The sequence below is a fragment of the Pituophis catenifer genome, unplaced genomic scaffold, assembly GCF_029215685.1.
Source record: "Pituophis catenifer annectens isolate HBS135680 unplaced genomic scaffold, rPitCat1.0.hap2 SCAF_1, whole genome shotgun sequence".
NCBI classification, from domain to species: Eukaryota; Metazoa; Chordata; class Lepidosauria; order Squamata; family Colubridae; genus Pituophis; species Pituophis catenifer.
Genome location: NW_027256881.1, coordinates 315,976,137 through 315,993,392, shown reverse-complemented (window position 1 = coordinate 315,993,392; position 17,256 = coordinate 315,976,137).

Here is a 17,256-nt window from a genome sequence, read left to right as displayed (position 1 = left end):
CCACTCCTGGGGGAAGGATATTGCAAAATCTCCATTCCCACCTGACTCTGGGGCCAGCCAGAGGTGGTATTTGCCAGTTCTCCGAACTGCTCAAAATTTCTGCTACCGGTTCTCCAGAACCTGTCAGAACCTGCTGGATTTCACCCCTGTTATGGAGGCATAGAAATTCCAGAGTGATGATGCATTTGATGCCACACTTGGTTTAGCCTGGTCATCTCCTACATTAATGTTTTATAAAAGTTTTGTTTTAAATTGTGACACAATGTAAATTTAATATCAATTACCCACATTCTCCCTCAAGTGTCCATCTGTATATTATATGAGTTCAGAGCTTTATCTTCATTGGCTTACAAGAAATAGTTGCATTAATGCCGGCCAGCCTGAAGGGGTAAACCATAGTACAAACAAGAATCCATCAAGTTTTTAATTGAAACCTTGTAGAAACCTGCTTTTCAATGAGTTGGTTGAATGTAGTTCTTTCCCCAAATGCCCGTACTTGAAAGATAGCATAGGAAATTATTTAATTTCATAAAATTAACAGTACTATTTATTTCATCATGGTGAATGTAAAACTGTTTGAAATCTTCTTAGTGGGTTGCTCAAGGCAATGATAATAGCCCTAGCTTGGGAAAGCATTCATTGATGAACAGTAATTGCTAAATCTAATTAAAAATCACATATTATTACAATGATTTAAAGCACATTAATTTGGTTATTTGGTACCCTGTAGAATACCAGCATGAATCTGCTTGTATTTTGTTGCCATTGTTTGAATGAGTAAAGACTTGTGTTTTTCTTTAAGATTGCTCCTTAACAAAAAGAGGGAAGATGAGTCCAAATAAGTAAAACAGTCCATTTCTTTCCTTTCTGGGCAACTTGCCAAATCCAATTTGCATTCTTTCATATTACTGTAGATCTGTTGATTTGCTATGCTATTTCCTAAATAATCCAGTTTGAGGAATAAATCCAGCTTTAGGTTGCTAATAACACATGAAAAATGAAGGCTCTGACAAACCTGGAGGAATAGCATTATGCAAAACTATGAAATAAAGAGAGAGATCTGGCAGAGCAAGAACCAACCATGAGCAACATCAGAAGACAAACAGTATCTTCATAGGAAGATTTTGTTTTATCAATGAACCCTTTGTTTTATAAATAAGGAAGTAAGCATAGCACACACAAATGCAACAGTGTCAGTTTTTCCTTCAGGACCATAAGACAGCATGTCTCAGTTGGTAGATGTACAAACAGCTTGAAAGAACATCAGATTGACTAGTATTATGAGGGCCCCTCTTATTTAAAATAATGGTGACCTCTGGATCTCTTTTACACATCTTCACAATCCCTTATAATTGCAATTGCACAAACTCAACAGGATGGCTTCCTGAGCAGTTAGAGGTTGGACAGCACCAAAACCCAATATATAATCTCTAAAAAATTCCATTCCCTTTTTGTGTGGGCATGCAAGTGTGTGCATGACTTGGAATCAGTCTTGAATTTTGGCAGCTGCCTGGAGAAATTCATGCAGTTTTTCTAGCAACATTATCTGTAAGTGGTTTGCCATGGCTTTCTTCTTAGGGCTGAGAGAGAATGATTGGCCTAAAATGGGATTAGAACTCACAGTCTCCCAGTTTCTGGCCTAGTGCCTTTAACTACTACAACAAACTGGCTGTCTAAACAGAATCAGCATAGTTAAAAATAAATGCGAGCAGAAAAAAAAACTTTCAAAATTTGCCTTACAAGAGGAGCAGCATAATTAGATTTGTGCAATCCAAATTTCTCCAGGGAAAGGAAAATTCTCCAACAAATTCTCAGAGGCATTACTATCACTTAGCAATATATTACCATCACCGTTAAACAAATTTCTAACAAAATTAGACATCTCTTCTTGAGCATCAATTGAAGCAATAGAAGCCAGGGAAGCTGCAAATCACAATGACATTCACTTGCATTCCTTACCTGCCTAAATGAATCCAAACATGTCATATTCCATTCCTAATAAATCCCATCATTTCTCGTGGTATGCAGAAGAACTGAGCTGAGGAAGATAAAACAGGAAAAGAGTCATCTAGTGCACCATTGAAATTCAACGAAGGATGAATTTGATTGAACACAGGTAACAACTGCTATTAAGCCTACTTCAAAGTGGTAAAGTAGCAAAATGAGAATACTTCTCTGCCTTTATGGTGCCCACAGATAGCCACCCCATACAACCCTTTTTTGGGGGGTAACCTGTATCCTCTTGTGGGCACAAGTGGGCTTGGAGAATGCTCCTGAGAATTGTTCAGAAGACAGTTTACTTGGCATCTGCCAGATAAATTTGCTCAAATTCAGTGGCAGTTGGACAACAACCATTTTGAGGGTCCTGGGAAGATGGCTGGGGCTGACTCTTGCTCTGCTATCTGGAAATGGTTTGAACATGGCCTGGGGAAGTAAACAGGCTCATCATCACTGTGAGCTCAGCTACTTACTCCTTAGAATCATGCTCTTCCTCATTAATTAAAGGTGCCCGGGGGTGTCCCTTGAGTGGGTTCTAGTGATTTGTTAATTCTTCCTTGGATGAGGGGATTGTTCCTTTGCTTCTTAAAGAAGTGTTGGTTTATGCATCCACCCCCTCAAGAAATAATTGTTGGAACCCATGATATTGGACAATTTTCATGCAATATCTTACCCTCCATTTTTAGAGAAGGTGGTAGAGAAAGTGGTTATGCATCAGTTTGGATGAAATGGATTATCTGGATCCCCTTCAGTCAAGGATATGAGATAAAAATGGGTACTGGTTGCATTTTAGATGATCTCTGGTTGGAGCGGTATGGTGGTTGTGCTTCCATCCAAGATTTGCTTGACCTGTCAGTGGCCCTTAATACGATTGACTATTGTGTCCTTCTGGTTTGGGAGAGGGTGGCACAGTACGGGATCTGAGATCAATACCTGTCAATGGTGATTGGGGAGGAAATATTTCATCATTACTATGTAGAGTTCCACAGGATTTGGTGCTTTCTCATCTCCATTTTAGTATCTACACGAAGCTGCTGGATGAGCTTATCTATTGCTGATTATACCCAATTATACCTCTCTGTCTGTGGCAAATTAAACAATGCTGTTGATACCTTATCCCAGTGCCTGGAATCTGTAGCGATCTGCATGGGGAACCATAGGCTCCAACTGAATCCTAGCTCTGGGTTGGGGACTTACTAATTCTGGGACTATGCCATCTTTGGTACTGGATGAGGCTTGCACTGCCCCAAACAGACTTGGCGCACAACTTGGGGATTTTCCTGGACTTGCAACTCCTGCTCAAAGCACAAGTGGCACTTGTGACTAAGAGGGCCTTTTCACAGCTTTGTGTTTTGTACCAATTGTACCCATTCTTGGATTAGGAAGCTCTGCTCACAATCACTTGAGCTCTGGTCACCTCCCAGATGAGCTACTGTAATGAGCTCTACATGGAATCATCTTTGAAGAGTATCTGGAAGTTTCAGCTGGGGCAGAATGTGGTGACATAGGGATGACATTGTCAGCCATATCAGCTGGATTTTATTCACCTGGCTTTTAGCATATGTTCTAGTTCATTCTTTTTTTAACAGAGTCTGAGTCAATTTTAAAAGTACTGCAAGATGGCTTTGCAAGGATGCAAGAAATACAGAGAAGTATTGGATTTATGGAGCTAATCTGTAAAACAAGTGTTATATAGAACATTTTTTTTCTAGTAATGAAATTTAAGATGTATTAATTTATTGCAGCATCTTGGGATTTTGAACTTGAGTGTAAATTGCAAGCATCTTAAACTCTCATCTTCAACCAAAGATTAAATCATCAATAAAGTAATTGATCTGATTTTATTTCCATATTTTAATTCCTTAGGGGAAAGTGCTGTTGGTATTTCATTCTACTGCAAACATCAATCATGGCAGCTTCCACCTACTTGGAAAGGGAAAGGAGCACAAAACACAATATCAGATAAATGTGATTTGGTTCAAAAGTGCAACATTTTGTAAATTTACATTATAATGTGTACTTGACAAACATCTTCTACACATACCTTGCATGTTGTAATTCCTCAACAACTTGCAGGGTAGGCCAAACCCACAAGTACACTAAAGCAACAGTAATGTTATAAAGCTAGTTCCAGTTTTATCTCTTTATTTTGTTTCTACCCAAAAATTGACCTTATATAAATATACTTTCTCTTCACAAGTTATATATAACTTCACAAGCTATATAATATATAGCTCAACACTTAAGTGTTGTCTCCCTCACCCTTAAAAAAAGGGAGGGGAAGGAAAGCTTTTTAATGAAGCTATTTAAGTGAGAGGCCAGACTTCATTTTATTTTGCCATAGATATTGTGGGGAAGGGAAATTCCTTTGTAAGATAGTTTTTTACTCTAAGAAATAAAAACAGAATGTCAGCAGTTTTTATTATTATAGCTCTGGGGAGCTAAATTGCAATCTTTTAAGGTAAAGGCATTCGACCATTAAAGCGTATCTGTTTATGGTTATAGAAAAATGGAATAGGAGATCTTTAGCATATACTGTATTCATAGTGTCATCAAAATGTTCATTTCAGGTCCAGGAGGTTTATTAAGTTGCTTTTATGAGTTAGGTTTCAGAAACAAGGTCATATGAGAAGCTAAATAGCTCTGAGAGGGGCATAGCTATCCATACGAAGCTTTTGGGATGATTTTCATTTATGCAGTACATAATGTGGAGAGATTATCCTTGGGTTGGCCATAAGACCACTTAAACATGCCATTTTATTCTCGATATTTTTTAACAGGAGGAACCCCCCCCCCCCAAATTACCCAGATATATTGTGTATATTTCTATAAGAGTTAGCAGAGATTTTGGTTCTTCTACTATTATTTTCTTTTGATAGATAAATGTACGATCCTTTCCGCTATCAGACCAGACTTATTGTGGTATTGGTGTGACTAGTCTATAGCTTTTCCATATTACAAAATTCAGGCCATATTGATTAAGACATAATGGTCATAGAAGTTAATATCTGTGGGTCTATCAGTGGAGGAGTATGGAGTATGCAACAGTGGTGGGATTCAACATTTTTACTACCAGTTCTGTGAGCGTGGCTTGATAGCCATGGCATGGCTTGGTGGGCATGGCAGGGGAAGGATACTGTAAAATCACCATTCCCACCCCACTCCAGGGAAAGGATACTGTAAAATCTCCATTCCCTCTTCAATTCAGGGGAAAGTTACTGCAAAATCCCCATTTCCTCCCGATCAGTTGGAACTCAGGAGGCAGAGTATAGATGGGGGTGGGGCCAGTCAGAAGTGGTATTTACCAGTTCTCTGAACTACTCAAAATTTCTGCTACCGGTTTTCCAGAACTGGTCAGAACTTGCTGAATATCACCTCTGGTATGCAAGCTAGAATACAAGAGGAGTATGTGATAAATTTACAAATTACAAATAAAATGAAAAAAATAATATACTGAAACTGTAAATCTGTCAAACGAAGAGAAAAGAGGACAGATGTAATTGATCCAAATGGAAATGATCTGATCTTCTGGAAGTGGTTTGGTAAATATATTCAGGGAAGTGAAGATGAAAACTTAATTGTGAATGAATGGACCCAAAATATATATCAGAACGTATAAATTGGTGTGATTTATTTATTCTGATGACATATAAAGATAAATGTTCATAGATCAGGGAAGGCTACATGCTACATTTCAGTGAATGGTGATAATGGAAGAACCAGAAATGAGTTCTGGGGAGAAAAAAAAATACTCTGAATGAATACAGTCCAGGGGGAAAATATCCTATTAGGTGACATGAATGAAGGAGTGAAAATGAGCGGAGAGAAATAGAAAATGATTAAGCCATTCAGAGACCCCAGAATGAATGTTTGGGGTTTTATAAAAAGATCTGCTTGTTTCACAAGAGCCAACACAATGTAATAGTAAAAAAAAAAAAAAAAAAAAAAGGACAAGCAGTCCTAGGCTGCATCAGCAGAAGTATAATGCTAGATCAAGAAAAATCATCCATTCTCTCCATTCAGCTTTCGACACATAAATACTGTGTCCAGGTCTGAGCACTGCACTTTAGGAAGGACATTGACAAATTGGACCATGTCCAGTGAAGACAACCAAGATAAGATGCTGGGAAAGAAAAATCTATGAGGGATGGTGAAGATATTGGTTATGTTTAGCCTAGCGAAGGTAGGATTTGAGGGGAACTTAATAGCTGTCTTTGAGTTACTAAAGGGTTATCATGTAGAAACAGGGGACAGAATTGTTAAGGGTTTAAATAACAAGGAAGCTGATATGGGGTGGACATCAGGAAAAATTTCCTAATCCTATGGGCCATTTAACAGTAGAACAAATTGCCTCACGGGTAGTGTAGTCTTTTTTTGCTGGACAATTTTAAACAAAAACTGGATGGCCATCTGTTTTGGATGCTGTAGTAGAGTCCTCTGCTGAACAGGGACTAAAATAGCTGATTTCTAATCCTTACCTCCCATCCCCAGTCGTCATATTTTATGATTATATTAATAAAATTCTTTTAATGTTTTAAGAAAAAAAGGAAGTCATAAATACTGTGAGAATGTTGACCCACACTAGTGTTTCTCAACCTTGGCAACTTTAAGATGCGTGGAATTCAACTCCCAGAATTCTTCAGCCAGCATTAGAAACTATAACTGAAAAAAATGGGTGTGTTTTGCTTATGCAACTTAGCTAATGCATGTGTAAAGGCTGTTTCAGTATCTGACCATAGGAGGAAGACATTGTTCTTTCTCTATACAAAGAGAAAGAGTAGCAAGACAGAATGAAAAAAATAAAAGGTTAACTGTACAGGTAGTTGTCAACTTATGCCACAGTTGAGCTCAAAATTTCTGTTGTTAAGCGAGACATTTGTTAAGTGAGTTTTGCCCCATTTTACGACTTTTCTTGCTACAGTTGTTAAATGAATCACTGCAGTTGATAAGTTAGTAACCTGGTTGTTAAATGAGCCTGGCTTCCCCATTGATTTTACTTGTCAGTAGGTTGCAAAAGAGGGAATCACATGACCCCAGGACTGTTGTGGCCCGTACGAGGCCTGTGCAGCTAGTAACTGATTCAGACAGCGAGGAGGCTGGTGTGGTGCTGTGCCAGCAGCCTGTGCAGCTGGCACTCGAGTCGGACAATGAGGAGGCTGGAGGAGATGTGGTGCCAGAGGCGGGGATTCAGCCAGAGCCTTCAGAACCTCCAGAAGCTCCCTTAAGTGAAGAGGACGAAGAGGAGGAGCCTCTTCTCCATGCGCAGGCGTGCAGAGCTGCCAAAAGGCAGGAGTGGCTCCTCAGGAGGAGGTCTCCTCGAGAGTAAGGCTTGGGGCTAATTGGCCACTCCCCTAGCCTATTTAAGGAGGAACGCCGACTGAAGCAATTTTCAGGGAACAACTTAGTTCACATACCTTCGTGTCTTGTTTTGCTTGTCTTATCAGCTTCCTGCAAATTGCTTCTGGGCATTCTGCCAACCATAGTAAGTTTTCAGTTATTCTTCTTTGAATTCTTGGCAGCTGTTAATGCAATTAATTAACAGCCAATGTTATAAAAGACTGGTTTATTCAGTAAACTAAGGTTTATTTATTTATTATTTATTAATCAGGTTTGAACGGACTTTGTGTGTGCTGCGTTCTTTGGGGTTTGTAGCTGGAACAGAACAGGGATGCTACAACCGTCATAAATAGGAACCAGTTGCCAAGCATCTGAATCTTGATCACATGACCATGGGGATGCTGCAAAGGTCGTAACTGTGAAAAATAGTCATAAGTCACCTTTTTTCAGTGCCATTGTAACTTTGAATGGCCACTAAATGAACTGTTGTAAATCGAAGACTCCCTGTACATGAACACATTTGACAGCTTTTTGATTAAGGGATATGATAGCTGACATAAGCAAAAGTTGGGAATTGCAGAGCAACTATACTAGGCAGAGAATGTGCAAACCAGATTTTTCTTCTTCAGCACCTCACTGAAAAATGAATGAATGTGATAAATAAAGTTTGGTGGAAAACATAAAAGATTTGCAACAAATGTTTGATAGATTGTATGATGCAGTGAGAATGATGGTTTAAATATTAATGTACTAAAGATCACGTTGGTTGTGTTTGATAAAGAAAATGGAGTTATACATAAATGATGAAAAATTAGATTATTTTTTGAGTATCTTGATAGAATATTTACTAAAGGTGGAGAAATGGATGGGTAAATTATAAGATGTACAAATACTAGTAGAAAGGTAAATGGATTGTCCATGGCTGAATTTAAGAAACGTAGATTTGTTGATGGACGCTAAAACAGTGAAGCGTAACAACAATATGCTTCTGGCCACATTGTTATATTGTGGATGTCAGAAGAAATATAAAAGTAAGTTGAATGCAGTTGAAATGTGTTGCATTAAGAACTGTGTGTGGAAGAGAAAGGGTCAGCTATGAATGGCTGATGAATTAATATAGATTGAATATGAATGGGAGTTTTATATGAGGCTTGGTAAGACCATACTTGGATTACTGCATCTGTCATGCCCCCATCAGAGCCTGAATCCATGGAGGAGGATGAGCTGGAGCTGGAGCTGACTCGAGAAGGCGGCCTCGTTGGCTTCAGAGGAATTTGGGGAGGAGCAGGACCAGGCAGCCCCGGCCCCCTCAAGCTTCGGACAGCTTGTCAGCAGGGAGGAATGGGAGCAGGATGACTGAGAGAGGGCAGGCAGTGGAGATGAAGAGTGATGGAGCTCAGTCAATGAGCAATGACCGCCCCCTCCTGATACTCGAGCACAGAGAGTGGAGAGGAGGCAGGAACAGTGCAGGTTGACTCAACGACTTGGGAAGAGACCGCCCCGCCCCTCTTCATAAGGCACACCTAGGGACTGAGACTTAAGGAGACACTGTGGGGAGGGGCGTTTGTCAGGAACAAACACTGAATTCATGGACTTTTGTGTTCTGGAGGTTGCAGGACTTTGACGTCTGGAGGTTGCAGAACTTCTTGGCTTGTTCCTTGCTTCATGGACTCACTGCCTTATTCCTTGCTTCGTGGATTCATTGCTTTCTTCCTTGCTTTGTAGATTCATTGCCTTGTTCCTTTGCCTCATTGGACTTCTTGCTTTGAAGCTGTTGTGCTAATAGCGTGTTGCTGGATTCCTGGCAGCCAGAGGATGCTCTGTGTGTGTGTGTGTGAGAGAGAATACTTTGCTCCAAACTTCCATAAATGTGGGAGTGTTTGTTGGAAAATTGGAGCAATAAAGAAAGTTTTGAACTATCAGCTGGCTGTATTGTTTTCGTGCCTTGTCCTGGGTCATCACAGCATCCACTTTTGGTCACCATGATACAAAAAAGGATGTTGTGACTCTAGAGTAAAGTGACCAGACGTCCCGCTTTTGGCAGGAAAGTCCCAATTTTTAGCAATTTGTCCCACGTCCCGCAGCGTTTTAAAAAAGTCCCGATTTTTCATTCTGCCTCCTGAGTCCCGGCTGCCTTCTGAGTCCCAGCTGATGGTTAGAGGGAAAAAAACTGTTTAAACTCTTGCCACGGGGCTTCAAAGGGCCGCCCTACAGGTGATCAGTGTAAAGAGTTCCTGGAGCAGATTTTTTTCCCCTAGCTATGCTGAAGAAGCGAAAGCGAAAGCAGGGTCTTTGCTACAACATGACAAAATGAGGCAGAGAGAGATTTCTTTCTCTTTTTCTTTTTCCTCACCAAAAAAAGTAAGTGCAAAACTGCAAACAATGGGAAATTTAGGAGGAGAGTTCAAGATTTTAAAACACAAAAGAAAAAAAGCTCTATTTAACTAGGGAATTGTAATAATTGAGATACTATTAATTGTATATTGTGTTGAAAGCAGAAATGGTTAAGTTGTGGTTTGGAGGAATATATAGGGGAAATTATTTGGTTTATTATTACTGATAAATATAATTAATTGATTTGTAAGAAATTGGATTGCATGGAAATAATTGGAATATTCATATTCATATTGATATACAAAAAAGTTAGTTATATAACTAATTGATTTATATTAAAATGTTGAATTTGTATTAAACAACTGTATTACATAATTACATAATTAACCAATGTAAGGATGGATATAAAAATAGATGACAATGGGAAGGGGTATAATATAGAATAGAAGGGAAAAAATGAATTTGATTAAGATTAGAGATGAGGATGAAGGGTAATATTGTTTTTTTAAAAAAAATAGATGAGGAATAAATATGGCAAAAAGGAAATATAGAAATTGTAAATTTAATTGAAATGACTAAACACTGTTTAAATTTGTGAACCAGCCAAATATTCTGTTCAAAGAAAATACATTGTATGTTCGTATGTGTGTTTCTAATTATTGCTATTTATTCATATTTGTTCTCTTTTATTCTTTAAAGTTTAACAATTCATTCTTTATCTTAATATCTTTATATTTGTTTGGGGTTGGCTTTCTTCTCTTTCATCTTTTTTATTGTACAGCAATCTTTCTCCTCAAACCTACCACCTCTCTCTTTTCTTTCCTTCTTACTTTCTCTTCCCCCCACCCTCTTCTTCTCCTCCCTACTTCCTCTTCCTTTCTCCTTCTCCTCCTCTCTTCCTCCCTCTCTTACCCTCACTCCTACTCTAATTTCTCTTCCCTTCCTTCATCCTCTCTATTGCTGTATCCTTTTATGCATATGGACTACTCAGAGGGCTGAAAAAGTTATTTTTGACTGGTCCTCACACTTTTGACCAGTCCTCGAACTTACGACTGTCCTCACATTTTACATTTTTGCCCTATCTTGTCATCATGGTGAAGAGAAGCAGTTGTGAAATGAGTGACATGGTTGTTAAGAATGCTGCACGGGCATAAATGTGAGGATGGTCATAAGTGTGAGGACCAGTCAAAAGTGCGAGGACCTGTCAGAAATGACTTTTTTCAGCCCTCTGGTTAGTCCTTTTGGGCATATGGACTACTCAGAGGGCTGAAAGAGTTATTTTTGACTGGTCCTCGCACTTTTGACCAGTCCTCAAACTTACGACTGTCCTCACATTTTACGTTTTTTGCCCTATCTTATCACCATGGTGAAGAGAAGCAGTTGTGAAATGAGTGACATGGTTGTTAAGAATGCTGTACAGGCATAAATGTGAGGATGGTCATAAGTGTGAGGACCAGTCAAAAGTGCAAGGATCTGTCAGAAATGACTTTTTTCAGCCCTCTGAGTAGTCCCTATACACATAGCCATGGCCACCGGTCACATGACCAGCTAGCCATGCCCACCCAGTCACATGACCTCCAAGCCACGCCCACAAAATAAGCCACACCTACAATGGTGTCCCTCTTTACCAATGTTAAAATCTGGTCACCTTAGAGAGAGTGCAGAGAAGAGCAACAAAGATGATTAGGGGACTGGAAGCTAAAACATATGAAAACCATTACAGGAATTGGGTATGTATAGTCTAAGGAAGAGAAGGACTAGGGGTGTCATGATAGCAGTCTTCCAATATCTAAGAGGCTGTCACAAAGAAGATGATGCTGACCTTTTCTCCAAAACAGGATGAGAAATAATGGATGGAAACTTATCAAGAAAAGATCCAACCTAGAAATAAGGAGAAATTTCCTAACAATGAAAGCAAGTAATTAGTGGAACAATATACCTCCAGAAATTGTGGGTGCTCCATTAATAGAGGTTTTAAGAAGAGATTAGACAGCCATTTGTCTTTCAGCTCAGGAAACAAACACACAAGAAATATTTCAACTCTGTTGTTGAAGAATATAATAACAAGACTTTGAAAACCTACCAGTGTTTACTAATCCACTGGTCTACTCACTCTTACACCAAAGAGAATCAATGCAGTGTAATGTTGAATTTCCCCCCCTCATCCTTCCCTATTTCTCAGGGTTGAGCTGGTCTTTACTTAACCATGTTCACATTCCTTCTTCAAGGTTATCTCTGTATTCAGCTTCTGAGCTAGGCCTCCCCACCTTAATTAAAAAGATTCAAAAACATAATCAGAGTAGAAAAAAATCTCCCATCAGCTTTGTTCCATATACTAAACTGGATTAATTGGTAAAACAATAATCTTCTATTGGTGATACCCACCCAGGAGTTTAGGAGCATGACTTATTTGTGAATGTAGTATTGCAGAAACATGGTTCAACTGCCCTTTCAAACAACCTTCCCAAATACATGAAATGCTAAGTATCCCCAGATGTATAATAAACATCTGTGATAAAAACTGCTTTATTATGGCTCATTATACATTTCCTGTTCTTTGAAAGTCATTTACTTAGCTTCATTTTTAAAAATCATCTGCTAAGTAAATTTTGCTTAGTCCTAAATTCAACAATTTCAAAAGAAGGGATTTATAGACTTCACTGCAACAATGGGAATTCTGCACATCCCTCTATTGGATTTGACTGCTATAGAATTTTCTTACAATTAATTATATTTTCACCATAATGAATATTATACAGTGGGATCTTCCAGAACACTAGGTGTGTTAGATCTTTATACTGTTGGTTATTAAACAGCTGGAGGTATCCACAGTGGCGTTCATTGGATGAACAAAGCCCTGCCCCTTTTAAACATGTCACTTAGATTAACAAAGAATTTCTAGGGAAGAACAAATGAATGATTGACAAAATTTTTCTTGATTGAAACTGATTGATACTGTTGCCATTTGGTTTTGAAGAGCAATTTGCTAGAATGTAGATCAGATTGAACAAAGGACCTCTCCACAATTTTTACCAAGTGACTTTTTATATGACATCCTTCAGAAGAATTAATCTGTTCCCTGGATGCATACAACATACTGAACTATAAACTAGTCGAACAGGCCACAAAAAAACTAGCCAAAGTTAAAACTAAAGAAGCTTGGAACATCATGCAAAAATAATTACTAGTTCTTTAACTGGACTGATTAATTGTACTACATGACCATTTCTTATAAAGGAGACAAAATCATTAAGCCAAATTTCTCCAGGAGCAGGAGAAATATGCCAATCACTTCTTGATGTTAGACTCATTGTTAGCAGTGGCAGCATAATACATCTGATTTCAATATTGTGATTATCACAAATAGCAATAACAAATATATTGTAGTCTGCCATTTTATTTGTAAAGCACTGTAAAGCTATATATAAGTACTATTGCTATCTAACTATCTATCAAATTCTTGGCCACCCACAAGGTAAGATTTTGGTAGACCTAGAAGCTAAACCACTTGGAGTTAGAGGATAGTATCTATCAGAAAATAAAAACTGGTACTGTTTGGAGAAAATTTTGCAATTGACCTTCTTTACATGGTGAGCATACCACAATCTCTGCAGTGGCCTTAGAAAATCATAGAGTATTTTGCTAGATATTTTCACTTACCTGTGGGACTTCTAAAGCTACCATCCTCTCTACTGAGCAAACCTGTCATGGGAGGGTTAAAGAACATTACAAACATTTCCTGAAACAACTTTCTGGAAAGAGGAGAGTGTGGCACTTGCCAAAGATAAGCACCTGGTCTCCTTAGACAGCTGGCTTTTTGTTAAGCATGTGGCAGGAAATTCTCTGCTTGAGGTAAGGAAGATTGAGACACTTCTAAATTACATTCCCCATGAGTGTTGCTAAGGCATACTTACACATATTATATGAGCTAGAAAATTAGTACTTTCAATTGTTATGGTTACATATGCAGTAAAGTGTCAGTATTTGCAGTTTTTCAAAAGTTTGCCTATGGTTTATCATATAGTTCACCCACTGAGAAGAAAATGTACCTGCTGTAAAATGATGAAGTAGCTCAGGGGATAGAAGGAAAGCATTGTTAACTCTTAACTGCAAACTCTGAAATTCCCTTAGGGAGGAACAGGTTCTGTGGATGTCAAATAACCCCTTATTGACATTGCTCACTTTTTGTTCCTGTTTTAGAAATACTGTAATAGTCAGGGAGAGAACATGAACAAGGACAAAAACATTACATTCAAGAACATGACTGAATGAGAAACTGGAAGGCAAGTTCCCTCAAGAGTTGGATGCCTCTGTAATAACTATACTCTTTCTTAATAGGCACTATACTTTTACATGGCATTTTTGTCAATTCCCACCCCACCCTCCATTTCAAGTAACTTGAAATATTCCAAAAACAATATTTCAATGAGAGCCAGTTTGCTATAGTACTTAAGATGTCGAGCTGAAAACCAGGAGACTGTGAGTTCTAGTTCCGCCTTAGGCACAAAATCAGCTAGGGTGAGTCACTCTCTTGCAGCCCTAAGAAGCAGATAATGGCAAACCACTTCCAAAATCTTGCCAAGAAAAATGCAGAAATTTGTGCAGGCAATAGTCAGGAGTCAATATTGACTTGAAGGCATGCACGCAGAAAAGAGTAATTTACAATAATTAGTAAAAATGTGATAAAACCAATAAACTGTTCCTCAGCCTTAACAAAAAAGCAATGGTCAATTTCTTGTCACTATCAAGCTGACATCAGCCAGAGTATAGAAAAAGTTAAGGAAGTAGTGCAAGAGAGGAAGATGTGGAGAGAACTGGTCCATAGAATTGCCAAGAGTCAGTCACAACTGAACGGATAACAGTTGTGAAATCTGGGGTGAAACAGGGGTGAAATCCAGCAGATTCTGACAGGTTCTGGAGAACCGGTAGCGGAAATTTTGAGTAGTTTGGAGAACCGGCAAATACCACCTCTGGCTGGCCTCAGGAGTTGGAAGGGAATGGGGATTTTGCAATATCCTTCCCCTGCCATGCCCACCAAGCTACACCATGCCCACCAAGCCACACCCACAGAACCAGTAGTTAAAAAAATTGGATTTCACCACTGCATCATCTTCATCAATTTCTTGTGAAAATGCTCCCAAGAAATGTTGCCAAGAAACAACACTGACTAAAAGGGAACCAAAAAAAAAAAAAATCTTCCTGTAATACAGCATTATCATTGTATCCTGTATGATATAATTGACTAGAGTTGTTTAAAGCCATCTGTATCTGATATATTTGAGTTTTGCATGTATCTAACTACAATTTTATTTAAGAATAGGCAACCTGGTGCCTTTCTGCTGTTTTAGACTAAAACTTTTACAATTCGTTGTTCACACTAATGGAAGGTATGGGACCCAAGTCCAAAATAACAATAGGACACTAGTTTATATCACCAGCTTTGTGCATCATTCTTTAATTTAAAAAAGAAAAGGAAGTCAAGGACATAATATAAGCCTTCCTTTAATATACTCACCTTATTCCCAACTTTCACTCATATAGACATTAATACATTCTGAAATTTTGCTGAATACAGTACAAACATTTTCAGAAGCTTTCCATAAAAGTAATGCCTATTTTTTAAATAATATGAATATAACATAAACATGATTTTGTTTGAATGCAGTTCTATCTGGGAAGCTTCATAATCCATTGCTCCCCCATCCCCACAAAATAATCCCTCCATTTGGATCTGCTGAAAGGACGATATACTTGAAACTGAGCCTGGTTTATTTTAGCAATAGATTGAAAAATGCTCAGTTTTAGTAGAGCATGATACATGCCCATTTTTGGTAATTACCTCATGATTTTCAAGGTGCTTATAGACTGATCTATTTATGATTTACACCAAAATCTTCACAGGTCTCAACCTCAGATTGACTAGTCTGAAGTACGTTGGATCCTGGATTTTTGAAGAGAGGAATATCTATTCTCTCATCACTTAACATTTCCCCAATTCTCTCAGATTTTCCAGAAATACTACTTGAGATTAGGCCTAATCACAAGTGGCTTTCTTTAATAAACCAGGATATCATTCATATTACCACATTAAAACAATATTCCCTGAACATATTTCTGTCAGTCTCAAATGTCAGTTCTGCCTCTTTAATGTTGCTCTTGACAAAGATTCTTATTCAAGAAGGCTGTGAGACAAAGTAAGAGTTGAGTATAGCAGTACTTCTTTATGACCACGTCATATAGCATTTTGCCACCTTCACTGAGCAATTGATAAAGTGATTTCCCTCCCCTCCCCACCCCACTTTCTTTTTATTTTGAAAACAACAAAGCAAGGGTTTTTTTTTTTTTTTTTGGTTCTTGGCAGCCTTCATTAACCTGAGCTCATTCTGAACTCATCTTAGCTTTCTTGACATCATCATGACTATTTCAGGCTGTTTGTATTCATTCTTCCTTGGTAACCCATCCTCTCCTTCTGTCTTTTACATGCACCTTTTTGCTTTGTTTGTTTTCAGATGTCCTGTATATTTTTTTTCTATGGATAAATTGACTTTTCCTGTTGGCCTCTTTTTCTTTCTCATTGGAATTGTTTGCAATTATGATTTAAATATTTATTTCTCTTGTTTTTAGGAATTCCCACCCCTCTTGAGATTTTTTTTCCCATTATACATTATTGGCCTTGTCAGCAATTAAATATTGGGTGCTACTCATGCTTACCTTACATTCCTGCTCCGATTTTCTTACAGTCTGGCTGAGTCTCTTTCTTTCAAAATATTTAATTACTGAAAACTCTGGTATTAGCCCTAACAGAATAATTAATATTGCCCCAGTTATTCAATGACAAAGATGCATTTCTTGACCAAGCAAGCAGACTAAAATTAATACTCTTTTTTCCTCTTCTTCCCAATCTGTTTCCTTATGATTTTTCCTGAGTCTCCTGGCAAATATTCTTCTGAAATTTTGTATAGCTAATTCTGCCACACTTGGAATACTGAATCCAGTTCTGATCACCACAATACAAAAAAGATGTTGAGACTCTGGAAGGAGTGCAGAGAAGAACTGATGATTAGATTGATCCAACTGATCAGTTATGGCTGGAAGCTAAAACATATGAAGAATGGTTACAGGAACTGGGTATGTCATGCCATGATAACACTGTTCCAATATTGGAGGGGCTCCTACAAAGACGAGAGGGTCAAACTATTTTCCAAAGCACTAAAAGGCAAGACAAGAAACTAACCAAGAAGAGAAGCAACCTAGAACTAAGGAGAAATTTCCTAATGATGAGAGCAATTAACCAATGGAATAGGTTTTGAACCTATTCAGAGTATTCAGACCCTATTCTGAGTGCTCTATCACTAGAGGCTTTCAAAAAGAGACTGGACAACCATTTGTCTGATATGATATAGGGCAGATATGCTTGAGCAGAGGGTTGAACTAGAAAACCTCCAAAGTCCATTCTAACTCTATTATTCTATATTCTATGTTCTATTATTGAATTCGCTTTTTAATACCTCTTTCTCTTCACCTTTTCCCACTGGGCACTCATACCAAAGACATTTCCCTCTTAAGCTCATGAAGAACGTGTATCTC